This window comes from Helianthus annuus, chromosome 12 (assembly GCF_002127325.2).
Source record: "Helianthus annuus cultivar XRQ/B chromosome 12, HanXRQr2.0-SUNRISE, whole genome shotgun sequence".
NCBI classification, from domain to species: Eukaryota; Viridiplantae; Streptophyta; class Magnoliopsida; order Asterales; family Asteraceae; genus Helianthus; species Helianthus annuus.
Genome location: NC_035444.2, coordinates 35322920 through 35336914, shown reverse-complemented (window position 1 = coordinate 35336914; position 13995 = coordinate 35322920). Strand labels below are relative to the sequence as shown.

General features: G+C 37.9%; 1 pseudogene; it reads right to left on the bottom strand.

The window, feature by feature from the left end:
* Window positions 1–12424: 12424 nt before the first annotated feature.
* On the bottom strand, window positions 12425–13995 carry LOC110894904 (annotated as a pseudogene).

Here is a 13995-nt window from a genome sequence, read left to right as displayed (position 1 = left end):
GGGTCTCACGCGGCCCGCTTGGGGGTGCCAGGCGGGCCGCCTGGCTTTGTCTGATCCCCAAAACTTTGTTAAATGTTGCAGTTTGGTCCCTGCACTTTGGTTACGAGGTTTTGGCAACTTTTCTTGACTCGTAAACCCCCAAACTTGGTTTCTAGGAACCTTGGGACATTTACCAACATGGTAATGTCCTCGGATAACTTTGCGCTCAACCGAAAAGCCATGAAATTCGACGTTGACGCTTTTAGTCCCTTAAGTACGGTTTTGGCCATAACTTTCTCATACGTTGACGAAACTTCATGAAATTTTAACCACATATTCTAGTGAGTATATTTTAGCTTCTCAAAGCTTCGGGTCTGCCAAAAGTTCACTCAGAGGTATAAATTAAACATGTTGACACTTTTGGCCCCTATAGTTTGCAATACATCACTTTTGTGCAATTTCCGCGTCGTATGATCCATGAACCATCCGTTTAAGGTTATAAACATTATGTGGGGTTATCATAGAGCCTATTTATCCATTGTTGACACTTTGGACCCTTACGTTCCATAGTTTCCACTGTTTGTCACTTTTAGTCCCTCTAAAGTATGTTTTCACATACCGGACCCTTATGACACGTGTCAAGACATTATTGGACGAAATTTTTCGAGGTGTTACATCCTCACCCCCTTAAAAGAAATCTCGACCTCGAGATTTACTGAAATAAATGAGGGTATTTCTCTTTCATCGTGGATTCCACTTCCCACGTATATTCGGGACCTCTACGGGCATCCCATTTGACCTTAACGATAGGTACGTGCTTCCTTCGAAGCTTCTTCACCTGTCGATCCTCAATCGACAAAGGTTTTTCCACAAACTTCAGACTCTCACCTATGTGTATATCTGTATGTGGTATCACCAGTGATTCGTCAGCGAAACACTTCTTCAAATTACAGATGTGGAACACATTACGAATAGCGCTAAGCTCTTCAGGAAAGTTCAACTTATAAGCGACTTGACCCGACACGTTCGACAAATCTCGAAAGGTCCTTCGTATCTCGGGCTTAGCTTGCCTTTCTTACCAAATCGCATCACCCCCTTCCGGGGTGATACCTTAAGCAACACTTTTCCACTTACTTAGACGTGAAAATCTTTGCGCCTTGGATCCGCATTCGATACGGGTTTATCATTATATCACAAGTCTTCCAACCGTTATGTGATAGTGCTTCTTGGCTTATTGGCGAAACATATCCCTTAATCCTTAGGGTGTAATACATTGCGAGTTCCACCAAGCTCCTTAAATAGGCTTTTAGCTCATAAGTTATATGATCTATGATACATTCGATTCCTTCGAATAATTTTTTATATATAATCAGAGTTTAACTAGCCTGATACTTATTAATTTGGCACACCCTTCCAGAGTGATGTCTTTGATGAACCTTATTTCTTAACAAGGACTTAGGAGGGTTGCTATTTTCACAACTCTTTGATTTTTCTCCCAAAACCGGCAATCTTACAGATGATCATGGATTTGCCTGATCTTATTCGTTGTTTCCAAGGCAACTATCAGACCGGATGATTGGACTTACCAATCTTCTATTTAGCAATAGATAATTAACATTCCATCTAAGCAAGGTCCCCAAAGGAGTAGCCTTGATACTTATACATCACTATTATAGAAATGCTTATCTTAATGAGAGATGGTTCTTCCAACCATTACTTAAAACTAGTCTTAAGGGATAGTTATTTCTCACAGTTAGTCGAACAATCGACGATCCTGGGCAGCTGATGGAAATTCTTAATTGTTGCTTAATTTGGGTTGTGGTATTCAATGCATCAGCAGAATGAACCTTCTTTCTTAATTAACAATACCGATTTCTTCAGGATATCGAGTTAGGCTATATGAATCCTTTATTTTAAAACTTACTTAATCGGGGTTTCGATTCTTCCAATGATGGTACTAGCTACCTTGAAGGTTTCATAATAGAATAACCCGAAATGGGATATAGATCTTAACTCTACTTGTCTCTCAAGAGGTGAACATGGTAATTCTTATAAGGAAGCTAATTATGACACATAAAGATGTCAGAGATTCCCGTACTCTCAGGCTTTGGCTCATCTGTCGCTGTCGGTGTCAGATAATGACACATTCCTTTTACCATTGCAAAGATGCCCTAAGTAGAGATACTTATAAGGACATTTTTATATTGGATATCTTCTTTGAATACTACTAGTCGACTTTAGTACTATATGACTATTGGGATATCTTCGGGGATCCCATGCATTAAACCTCCATACTGATCAGGCATGGAAGCAATCTATGGGACACACTAGGATACGCAAATCCCCATATGGCACTTTTATCAAACATAGTTGGCATTCGCAGGCGATATAAAACAATGAGAAAAAAAAAGGAAAAATAATAATTAAAATAACATATATTGTCGTATTCTATGCGAAGAAATAGTACCCTTAGATTTTTCGGAAGGATCCCTTGCCGATACGAGGAGAATCGGTTACTAAGATTTCCTTGGTAATTTATACCTTGGCTAATATAAAGTTTACTAAGCTTATGGTTTATGAAGGATTTACTGGTATCCGAACCAAAATAAAACTCTTAGCATTTAAATTATTGATAAAACGACAAGGAATTGTACCTGATGTCATTATTTATGGCCAGCTTAGGCATCTTAAGCGCTTTCAATTTTTGGCTTTACTTCCTCCGCCGCATTTCCCTTGACATGTTTAGGGCACGTAGTCTTGATGTGGCCTTTCTCATTACAGCCAAAACAAACTGCATTCTTCATGTCCTTACAGTCCAATGCTTTATGTCCCTTAGACTTGCAGATCCCACAAACCCTGGGCTGTGATTTGGATCTTAGTTTGAGCCTGCATTTCCCATAATGGCGCTTCTTGCAGGTCTTACATACTGGTTTCTTGTCAGACTTTTGTTTGTTCTTTTTCTTAGAACTCTGGGAGTTATCTACCTCACTTTTCCTTTTTAGTTCATCCTTTGCATCCGAGGCATGAACGAGATCCTCCTTAAGAGCAAGGAAATGTGGTCCTAGATAAAACTTGGACCGAGCAGCATGGGGCTCCTTTAACTTTTTCACAGCCTTCTTCACAGCTTTTCCAACGGCTGCGCCTATCATATTTTGAAGAACATCTTTGGAAATTCTAAGGTCTACAATTTCAGCATCATTAGCATGTGTCGCGTCATCAATGGCGCGATTGACTGTTATCTTACCCGAGTTTGCCATACTCGATATTGGTTCCTAATACCAATAAAACAATTTCTTAGTTGAAATCCAACAACTGCTATTTTTCACTCTGATGGCCTTAATATATACTAACGATGGTGTCAATCACCTATACAGGCTATTATAGCACTAACATTCTTAATGAACGTTATTTAAAATATATCAATATTACTTAGCCTAGGTCGCAAAAGACCATCAATGGCATTAAAGGTTTGGACCTAGTCCATCACCTTTCTGACAGAGGATCAAAACGTCACATCTGTCTTTATTATATTAAAGAATTTAGGTAGCTTGAAAGCTTGCCATAGGAATATCAGAAAAGAGTGATTCCTATTTAGATATAAAATATCCATCTAAGGTTTGTTGGAGCATTTTCTAAAGTATCATCGGCCAGTTCCTTCTTCGCATAAAATGACCGAAGTCCTACTAAGACGGAGACAACAGTTCTCAACAGTGATCGTTCATTATTGGATCACATGTGTCAGTATCAATTAAATTTCTGCATAAACTGCTTGATAAGGAAAAGTACCTGCTATATAGTTATCCTTCCTGGCATTCATCCGGAAGACTCATGCATTTGATTTTCCTGGCCTCTCAGGCTTCTTTATAAGCTTTGGGCAGTTGGTTTTGATGTGTCCTTCCTCGTTACAGTTGTAGCACGTGGCGTTCTTTAACCCCTTGCAATCTAAGGTTTTGTGGCCTTTGGTCTTGCAGATTCCACACAATTTAGCGCGTGGGTCTATTGTACATTTTCCAAAATGCTGCTTTTTGCAGTTATTGCATTTGGGTCTGTTATCAGACTGACTCGAGTTCTTCCTAAACTCGGAATCTTTCCCATGCTCCGAGCTTCCCTTCTTCTTCTTGTTAGTTTGATGAGAGTTTTCCTCCTCTCTTTCTCTTCTTCTCTCGCCAGAAGCCTTAACAGACTTAATTCTGATTGCATCTAAGGTGAGAGATAAGGATAAGTCCACCGCGGACCTATATGTGGTTGGCCTAGATGCTTTAACATTTCCTTTTATCTCTGGTGCTAGGCCTCCAATGAAACGCGCTATGCGTTTAGGTTCAGGGGTGACTAAATAAGGAACTAGGCGGGACATAGTGTTGAAACTTGTCACATATGCCGGACAATTCAAATTTTCCATGACCAAAGTCAAGAAGTCTGATTCTATCTTTTCTACTTCATGCTGAGGGCAATAGTTTTCCTTGACTAAAGCAACAAATTGTCCCCAAGATAAGTTGTAGAGTAGAACTTTCCCCGTGGCTTGGAGCAATGATCTCCACCATGCCAACGCTTCTCCTTTAAATGATTGTGAAACAAATTTCACAACATCTTGCTCCGCACAACCGCTGATGTCAACAACAGCGTCCATCTCATCGAGCCATGTCATGCAATCGATGGCCCCATTTTCTCCTGTAAAGTCTCTGGGCTTGCAGGAGATAAAATATTTATATGAACAGGTCTTAACTGGTGCCTCTTGATGAAACACAACTTGTCTAGACGGAACACTCCTTTGATTTGACAAGTTATGGTCATCGACCTTCCTTGACTCATGTGTTTCAGGAGGGGGCTCACTACGAGCCATAGATAGAGTCTTGGAGAGGGTATCATTTGATTCATCATTCTGTCGATCAAGAGCTCGAGTAACAGCGTAATCTATCATTGCCTCCAGTTCTGCTCCAGTTACACTAATTCTGGTAGTATCATTGCTCTCCTTCAAACGACTGTTAACTTCATCTAATCCAGCCATGTAGCTTGATTGCTACATAATTATTAACAATGATTTATTCAGAGATTATTATGGAATCATCATCTTTGACGATTTATCAACCATGGTAATATAAACCATATTGGTTAACTTGTTGGTTATGTTTAATTAGTATTTTCCATTATAATTTATCCTAGTTATCAAACATTAAGGATATTAAAGTGGCGCATAAGGCCTAGTCACAAGGACAGTTCTAAATTTTTGTAAGCCATGATTCCAGAGAATTGAGGCATTTAAGGTTCGAATCACGTTCATTACCTTCTATTGACAGGGAGTTGTAGACTTCAACTGTCTTTTGTCCTTTAGGACAATAGGCATAGCCCGTGGGCGTTCCCCTCTTGAGGGATGGTTATAATATGATCATCTTCTCAGATGCTATTTGTCGAGATCGCATGGATCCTACTGACTATTATGCTTGGACCTGGTCCAACACTTTTAGACAGGAGGTCAAAGACCACCACCGTCGTTGTCTTATCGGACAACAAGTTTAGCCCGGAGGCACTTCATCACTATCGGATGTTTATAATGTGATCATCTTATAGGATGACACAAGCCATGATTTCTAAATCACTAGGCTAGATAAGAAAATTGGAAGAATCCAATATAAGTTTGATTGTTGTGATTTATCGAATCACATTTGTCAGGAGTGCTAACACGTTCTTCGGCGTTAACAAGGATCTGAATCCCTTGGGTAGGTTTCACCATCTTGGCCGCGTAGGCTAGATTCCACCTTTAAGATTCTTTTTAAAAAAAATGCCTACTGGCAGGGAAGGAAGGATATTTATTTTATTCAGGATTTTATCATAAATCCTAATTTATAAGTTAATAATAGCACAAATGGCCTAGTCGCGCAGACAAGTTAATTTATAAGCCATGATCGTCTGGGATCGAGGCATTTAGTAATAGCACAAAAGGCTTAGTCACGAGGACAAGTTTAATTTATAAGCCATGATCGTCTGGGATCAAGGCATTTAGTACTAGCACAAAAGGCTTAGTCACGCGGACAAGTTTAATTTATAAGCCATGATCGTCTGGGATCAAGGCATTTAGTAATAGCACAAAAGGCTTAGTCACGCGGACAAGTTTAATTTATAAGCCATGATCGTCTGGGATCGAGGCATTTAGGTGTGAATCAAAGTTCATTACCTTTTCTTGACAGGGAGTCATAGACCACCACTGCCTTTTGTCTTATATGACAATTAGTATGGCCCGTAGGCGCTACATCACTATTGGATGTTTAATAAGTTTGGCCCGTAGGCACTACATCACTAATGGATGTTTTAAATAAGTTTGGCCCGTAGGCATTAAAAGATAATTATGTCCTTATAAGGACTAATAAGGAAAACGATTTTCAGTAAAAGGAGTTTCTTCTTCATCCTATTTCTGAATGCTTTCTCCTTGGATGTTCGTTCCATTTTGGCCGCGGTACGAGACTCAGCGTCTCGGGCTCCGGTGTGGAGAACTCCTATTACGGCTTCTTCGCTTGACAACGTATCCAATATAAAAAAAATAATCGGAAGCAGTAAATTCCAGATTAGAATCGGGAGTATTCCTATGTTAAGTCTAGACTCAAGTATGTGCAATTGTGTCACTGAGATTAAACACATTAGGATAGTGTTTAATTCACTCAATGTTGGCTCTGATACCAACCTGTCACACCCCAATTTTCCACGTGTCACCGGTGGGCCCGGTGGGGAGCATAGTGACGTAGTTGGCGTCATCATAGACAAACAACACAATATATAAATGCACAGCGGAAGCAAAAGATAAATATATTACATTCCGAATATAAGTAATGTCAAAGTATTACAACGGAAGGTAAAGGATCCACAGGCGGATCAATAAAAGATAACTGTTCAATAGACTTTAGGCATCTAGGACTTGCAAGATTCCCTAGTGACGCCCCGAGCTCCCAGCCAATTACGCAAAGTACCTGTCACTTAACCTTTTGGAAAAATACGTCAGTTTACACTGGTAAATACAATTAACTGACTCATTTTGGAAAAAGAGTTTGAAAAGTAATTTGAGTGCAAACGGAACAAAATATCTTGACACATTGATTAAAATGCACAGAGGCAAAATTAATCTTTATACTTGGGACAATTTTATTAATAAAAATCTTGTATCCGATTTACATGGTTGTCCAACATTTAGGGCCGGTGATTATACAATACAAGCCGGACAAGATTAATCGACACACCACAAATATAATCTCACAAGAAGATAATCTCACGAGTGAGTATACGTTATACATATGCAACAGGAGGTGTTCTGCCTACACCTTGTGCTTACGTCGTGGCCATTCACTTTTTAAAATGAGCCAAGGATATCCAGGACACGGTCATTAACCCCCAATATTATTTGTTATCAATCAACACGGATTAAAACGGGATTATGCAATTTAATCATCTCCGATTAAACAGTTTCTACACCCGACCAAGCGGTATTTTTATAATACCGTATCCCAAGCCCGTATAAGGGAAAATAAGTTAAAAGTATTTACCTGAGCTAGCTCCTGTCTTAAATAGCAAGAATAATAACTCAGCCGTATTCCTAAGTAAGCGTAGGTACAATTTACCGGAAAGCTCTAGTCTGGAACGATGGTATAAATAACCAATTAGAATACTAACGGGTCTTTAATTAAGCCTAAGCTTTGACCGGTTAGTTTTAAGGATGATACGGCTAAACGCACGATTAAGCGAAAGACCGGATGGAATGTGATTTAGACCCGACAAGCTTGAATACTTGTATAATATGGGTATACTAAATACATCCTGGATTTTGAGACAAAAATGATAACGTTTGACCCGCTTCGGTCAATTTACGTAAACTAGTTACGTAAACCATACCGAACGCAAAAAGGGCGTTACGGGTAGCCAAATAAGTCAAATGCAAGTTCCCTGAGATAATATGCTTTAAATATGACATAATATCAGTAAGTTATGTTCTATATTGCCCGGAATAATTTTAAACTCAATTTATGCCTTATAGGGGCATTTTGGTCATTTAAAAGATTATAAAAGAGTCGAATTAGAAATCTGAGTTTCGGGTCTGGTTTATACAGTAAATATACTTCATTTAACATATTATAACAGTAGGGTATGACCCATATACCAAACTTGTCATTTAAAATCAAACTATGCACCGCAGGGGTATTTTAGTAATTTCACAAGGGCTAAAAATGCCAAAACTGGAAATCTGAGTTTTTATACTTACTGTTATTATATGAAAATATGCTAATTACCTCAGTAGGTACAAGTCTTATATGTTTAAAATGGATATAACGCTTACTATGCGTTAAGAACGCTAAAAATACGATTTAAAGGCGTTTCCGGGTTTTCAAAAGAAAACTGAGATTTTTATATTTCCGGAATACTTAAAATAATTTATTTAACAATTAAAATCAGTAGGAAAAGGTTTCGGGTCAAAAGAATGTATAAAGCTCATTTTATGGCTTAAACGGTCAAAACCGACATAACCCGAAATAACTAAGCGATCTAAGATCCGTTCAGCCAAAAATTAATTAAAAATCATCAAAAATCCCAAAATTTTATAATACATCAGTGGGTAAAAAGTTTTATATCAAAACGTGGCCAGAAATGGGTTATATGCGAAAAGGGCCGTTTATGTAACTTTAAGATATAGTTTTACGCTAATGGCCATAACTCAAAATCTGGACCACCAACTGATCCGAAATTTTCGGTGCAAGTTTATATATTAGAAATAAAGATTTCTACTCTTTCACTTTTCCAAAAATCACGTTTTATCTCAAAAAGGGCAAAATAGTCAACTTTATGTATAAATCGGAAACATGCATTTGAATCGGCTAAGTATCGACTCAATCAAAAAAATTCCAGAAAGTTTTACCAAAATAAAAATGGTTCAAAATACTCACCAATACAGATCTCAAACATGCATGTACGAATCCGAATCGATAGTCCACGAAATGGTCGTTTTACAAGACTTTCGGTTCCGATTCGTATTTATACTAAAGATTGTCGAGTTTATTATGATAAAACACATTCTTACATATATTATAAGTTATTTATGATGATCAAACAGATTGCATGTCCTTTATATTACCATCTAAGCTTATTTTTGCAAAAACATCTTCTGTTGAATTTTTAGAAACAAGTTTGACTCGACAATCGACATGCATAAAGTGGGAATCAGAGAATACCCTTTTGAGGGTTTGTTTCCCACATGAATACCAACATATATGTGGTTTCAATTTGAGAAATGACAGAGTAGGACTCGTTTAATCGGAAAGTCAAAGTATAAGAACAACCAGTTTGACTTTTACTAATAATCTATGAAAGAACGAATTAAAGATTGAATTGGAAGCTTACAAGGGTCCTATAGATGCTTAGTTACTACTAGGAATCGGCCTTGATGTTCAGAAATGCTCCAGGAAGTTGTCTTGAGAGTTTTACAAGTTGGATGTTCTTGATCACAATGTATGAGCTCAAAGAAATGAGCTTTTGATCTTGTTTTATGGATGAAATCAGAGGTTATAGAGAGCTTACTATAGTCCTAGGCATGCAAGGGATTTAATTGGTGCAAAAGGAGGTGTTGCAAGCTGTTATACACTCACCAAACTGACCCAAAGTGCAAAATTCGCATTTTTCTGTTACTTGGGGTCTCACGCGGCCCGCTTGGGGGTGCCAGGCGGGCCGCCTGGCTTTGTCTGATCCCCAAAACTTTGTTAAATGTTGCAGTTTGGTCCCTGCACTTTGGTTACGAGGTTTTGGCAACTTTTCTTGACTCGTAAACCCTCAAACTTGGTTTCTAGGAACCTTGGGACATTTACCAACATGGTAATGTCCTCGGATAACTTTGCGCTCAACCGAAAAGCCATGAAATTCGACGTTGACGCTTTTAGTCCCTTAAGTACGGTTTTGGCCATAACTTTCTCATACGCTGACGAAACTTCATGAAATTTTAACCACATATTCTAGTGAGTATATTTTAGCTTCTCGAAGCTTCGGGTCTGCCAAAAGTTCACTCAGAGGTATAAATTAAACATGTTGACACTTTTGGCCCCTATAGTTTGCAATACATCACTTTTGTGCAATTTCCGCGTCGTATGATCCATGAACCATCCGTTTAAGGTTATAAACATTATGTGGGGTTATCATAGAGCCTATTTATCCATTGTTGACACTTTGGACCCTTACGTTCCATAGTTTCCACTGTTTGTCACTTTTAGTCCCTCTAAAGTATGTTTTCACATACCGGACCCTTATGACACGTGTCAAGACATTATTGGACGAAATTTTTCGAGGTGTTACAACGCTAGCTCAGTACACATGGTGTTAAGAGTGGTGGTTGACAGGGCCGGCTCTTGGGCCGGCCAACCTGTGCCGACGCCCGAGGCCCAAATTTTTAAAGGGTCCGGAAGATTTTTATAAGCTCATATATATATATATATATATATATATATATATATAGAGGTAAAGAGTATGGTACAAATATGGTTATCCTACATTATATACGCTATATTGTGAGCCGTACACGTGTCCTGATTCATTTAGGTTTAAGAAGGTTAAATCAGACAATTAACCTAATCATCAGAGGGCAAATTCGTCTCTTCATTCATTCAGCGAGAAGTTCGTTACACTGATATCCCGGTAATTATTATTCAAATCAGTTTCAAATTTTCCATAATTAACAATTTGCAGTTTTCGTTCGTACGTGATAGGGTTTCATTCAATTTGATTCGAAAGAAATTCGCAAACTGTAAGAAACAAACATTTAAATATCCTTTTTTATGATATCGCTTGTGTAAATTATCTGAAATCGCACACTATATGAAGAATTTTTTGAAAAGTTTTGAAATCGCATGTGCATTATCATGAATTCGCAAACTATATGAAATCTCAAAGAATTCTTAACTTTTTACTGATATCGCATATGCATCCCATGAATTCGCAAACTATATGAAATGTCAAAGAATTCTTTTTATACCGAATTCGCATTTGTATTGTCGATGTTTTCGCACATGATTTGACATTCTGCATCATCTCTTCTTCGATAGTCAGTGCATGCAGAATTTCTAAATTCATCAGAAGTTCATTTTCTCAGAAGAATTTGGTGAATATGAATCGATCGATTTGGTGAATAAGAATCGATCGATTTTTGGTTAATTGTTATAATTTCGTTTTTGGTTTTGATTTAGGATCTTACGTTATGATTTTTGAGGTTTTGTTTGCCGTGTTTATCAGGTGTTTGATCTTAAATTTGACGATTTTAACCTTGGCGGTTTCTTTTTTATTAATCCTATGTTGATAAATTTAATAGAAAAACGCGCTGTTTAAGAAAGATGATCCGACGGTTGTGGATGACGCGTACATAACGTACGATTAGGTTATTTGTATGATAACCGGCCTCTCTCTCTCTCTCTATATATATATATATTGGCCTTGGATTATATATTTAATACATGCATCCATTTATTATGCAATGTAAAGATCTCAAGTTAAAGTCTTGGCTCTACAATCAAGATTTTATTTTGTTAATTCATTTCCCTTTAACCACAATTTTGATCCCAGTTATTTTTGTCACCCGAGGCCTAAATCTTTTTAAGAATTTTCGGGAACGGGTCTGGTGGTTGATTTTTATTAATTAATGTTTTTTAGAAAACTACCCATTCAATGGCTAGTTAACACTCCAATACACATCGAACTCGCAACTTGACCCTCAAAATCATCTATATCTTATCTATTATACTAGTGTAATTAAGTCGTTTCTCAAATGTCAAATGGAAACCTGATTATTATATGCTCATTAATTGATTTCATACAAGAATATATGATAATTAGGTTTCATAACTCATCAAATTGATATCAATATGCATCGTTTAGAATAGACGCATACTAAGTGTTTGATGAAATGTCTGTGTTAGTTTTTCCCTCCAGTTTCATTCACAATTGTGTAAGTACCTTGCATGTTAGTTATAGTTGATGAGAACATGTAAATGTTATTCTCCATTGTGTGTAGACTGAGATGGTCATGAAGAAGATTTTTGTAATTGCAAGTGATACAAAACATGCTGAAACTGTTGAATGCGCTTCAGGTTATAGTAAAAAATACTTTTAGTGCTTTACTTAGTCGGATTTGGCATGTAGTTGGTTAGGTAAAAATGTATGTAGGTAGATTCTCTATGGTCAAAATTTTGGAATTTTCAATTGTCACTTGTTTAATAAGTATTTACAGTTATAAAAGATTGTGGCAAGGTTTGGCTTGTATCAGATGATATTATTATCATCTATTTATAGAATTCTGAAGTTGTATTCTGTCTAATGAATAAATGGCTGAAAAACTCAGCCTCTAAAAGTGTCACTGAGCCATAAATCTTTTCCTGAAATAGGTATATTAATTTATTCTGCCATTTTTTACATCAGAAATCATATTCACAAGTTTAAGAAAGAACACACCATAAAAGAACCATGAAACATTAAGAATGTGCATGTAAGTCATCCACAAGACCCTACCTCACCTAGGAACAGACAGAACAGAAGCCATCAATGGTGTCATATCTTTGTCTTGTTCAACTGCTGTGTTTTGCATTCTAGGATCTGTGAAGTCGTAATCCAACCTAGATTCAACTTCCATTACGCCTTCTAACACCTTAACCACCGTCGACATTGAAGGCCTTTTCGTATAATCATATTGTAAACACCATGAAGCCACTTTCATCATCTCCACAACTTCTGAACTGTGTGTCTGCATATCTTCACTGTACTTGTCAACCATATCTAACAACATCCCTTCTTCCCAACATTTTTGAAGCACATCAAGTAAGTGCTGGCTTTCTTCAGGCTGAGATTTGTCAAATTTCTTCCTCCCACACAGCATCTCTAGGAGAATGATCCCAAAGCCGTACACATCCACTTTTTCAGTAATAACTGAGCTCAACCATTCTGGAGCCAGATATCCCGGGGTACCTCTCATTGTAGTCATCACCTGGCTTTGATTTCTGTCGATGAGCTTCGACAACCCGAAATCTGATACTTTGGCATTGAAATCACTGTCCAGCAATATGTTTTGAGGTTTGATATCCAGGTGGATGATTTTTTGCCTACAATCTTCATGAAGATATGCTAGACCCTTGGCTACATCAAGAATGATTTTCTTTCTGCATTTCCATTCCAGTACATGCTCTCGGACCCCATGATAGATCCACCGATCTAATGATCCGTTACTCATGAATTCATACACGAGAAACCGTTGTGATTTCAAGCAGAGAATCCTCTGAGTCTGACCAGATTTACATGATGAATGCTTCCAATGGTTTGAACCTCAGCTAGGAATGATCTGTTAACCTGCCCAAGACCCTCAAGACATTTTACTGCAATCTTGGAATCGTCTTCAAGAGTCCCTTCGAAAACTGCACCGAATCCTCCTTCACCAAGCTTTTTGTTGAAATTCTCTGTGGCGATTTTCAATTCTTCATAGGGAAACCGATTGGGCATTCCTGGTACCTCACCTATAGACTCTTCCTCCATTTGAGTAGCCTGTCTTCGCTTGCAAATTATGTAAATAAGAAAACCTATAACACCTAGCAGAAACAAAACACTTACCGAAGCGGAAATTATTACAACTCCTGCAGTTGATAGCTTCGAATAAGGGTAACTAGATGGTCCTTGCACTTTTATGAAAGCTGAAGCATTATGATAAATAACATCTGGATCAACATTCATCAATGTGAAGAGCTCCAAAGGTAGATAACAGTCCCCGCTTGAAGCATCTGAACCATACCGAAAAATAGCTGCTTTGCATGAGCAGTTTTCGAAACATGCTTGCTTGCAAGTCTCTATATCCACCTTCTCCATGTCTGCAATAATGCTGAAGTACGCAACGTTCTCAATTGGATACCAAGTTTGATCCTGCGTGGCATTACATGAGAGAGGAATAAATTCAGAGCAACCCTGGCTCCGATCCGTATCGTCCTCTTCTATGAAGTCTGTTGTTAGACAGTGTTAGGTATCAAA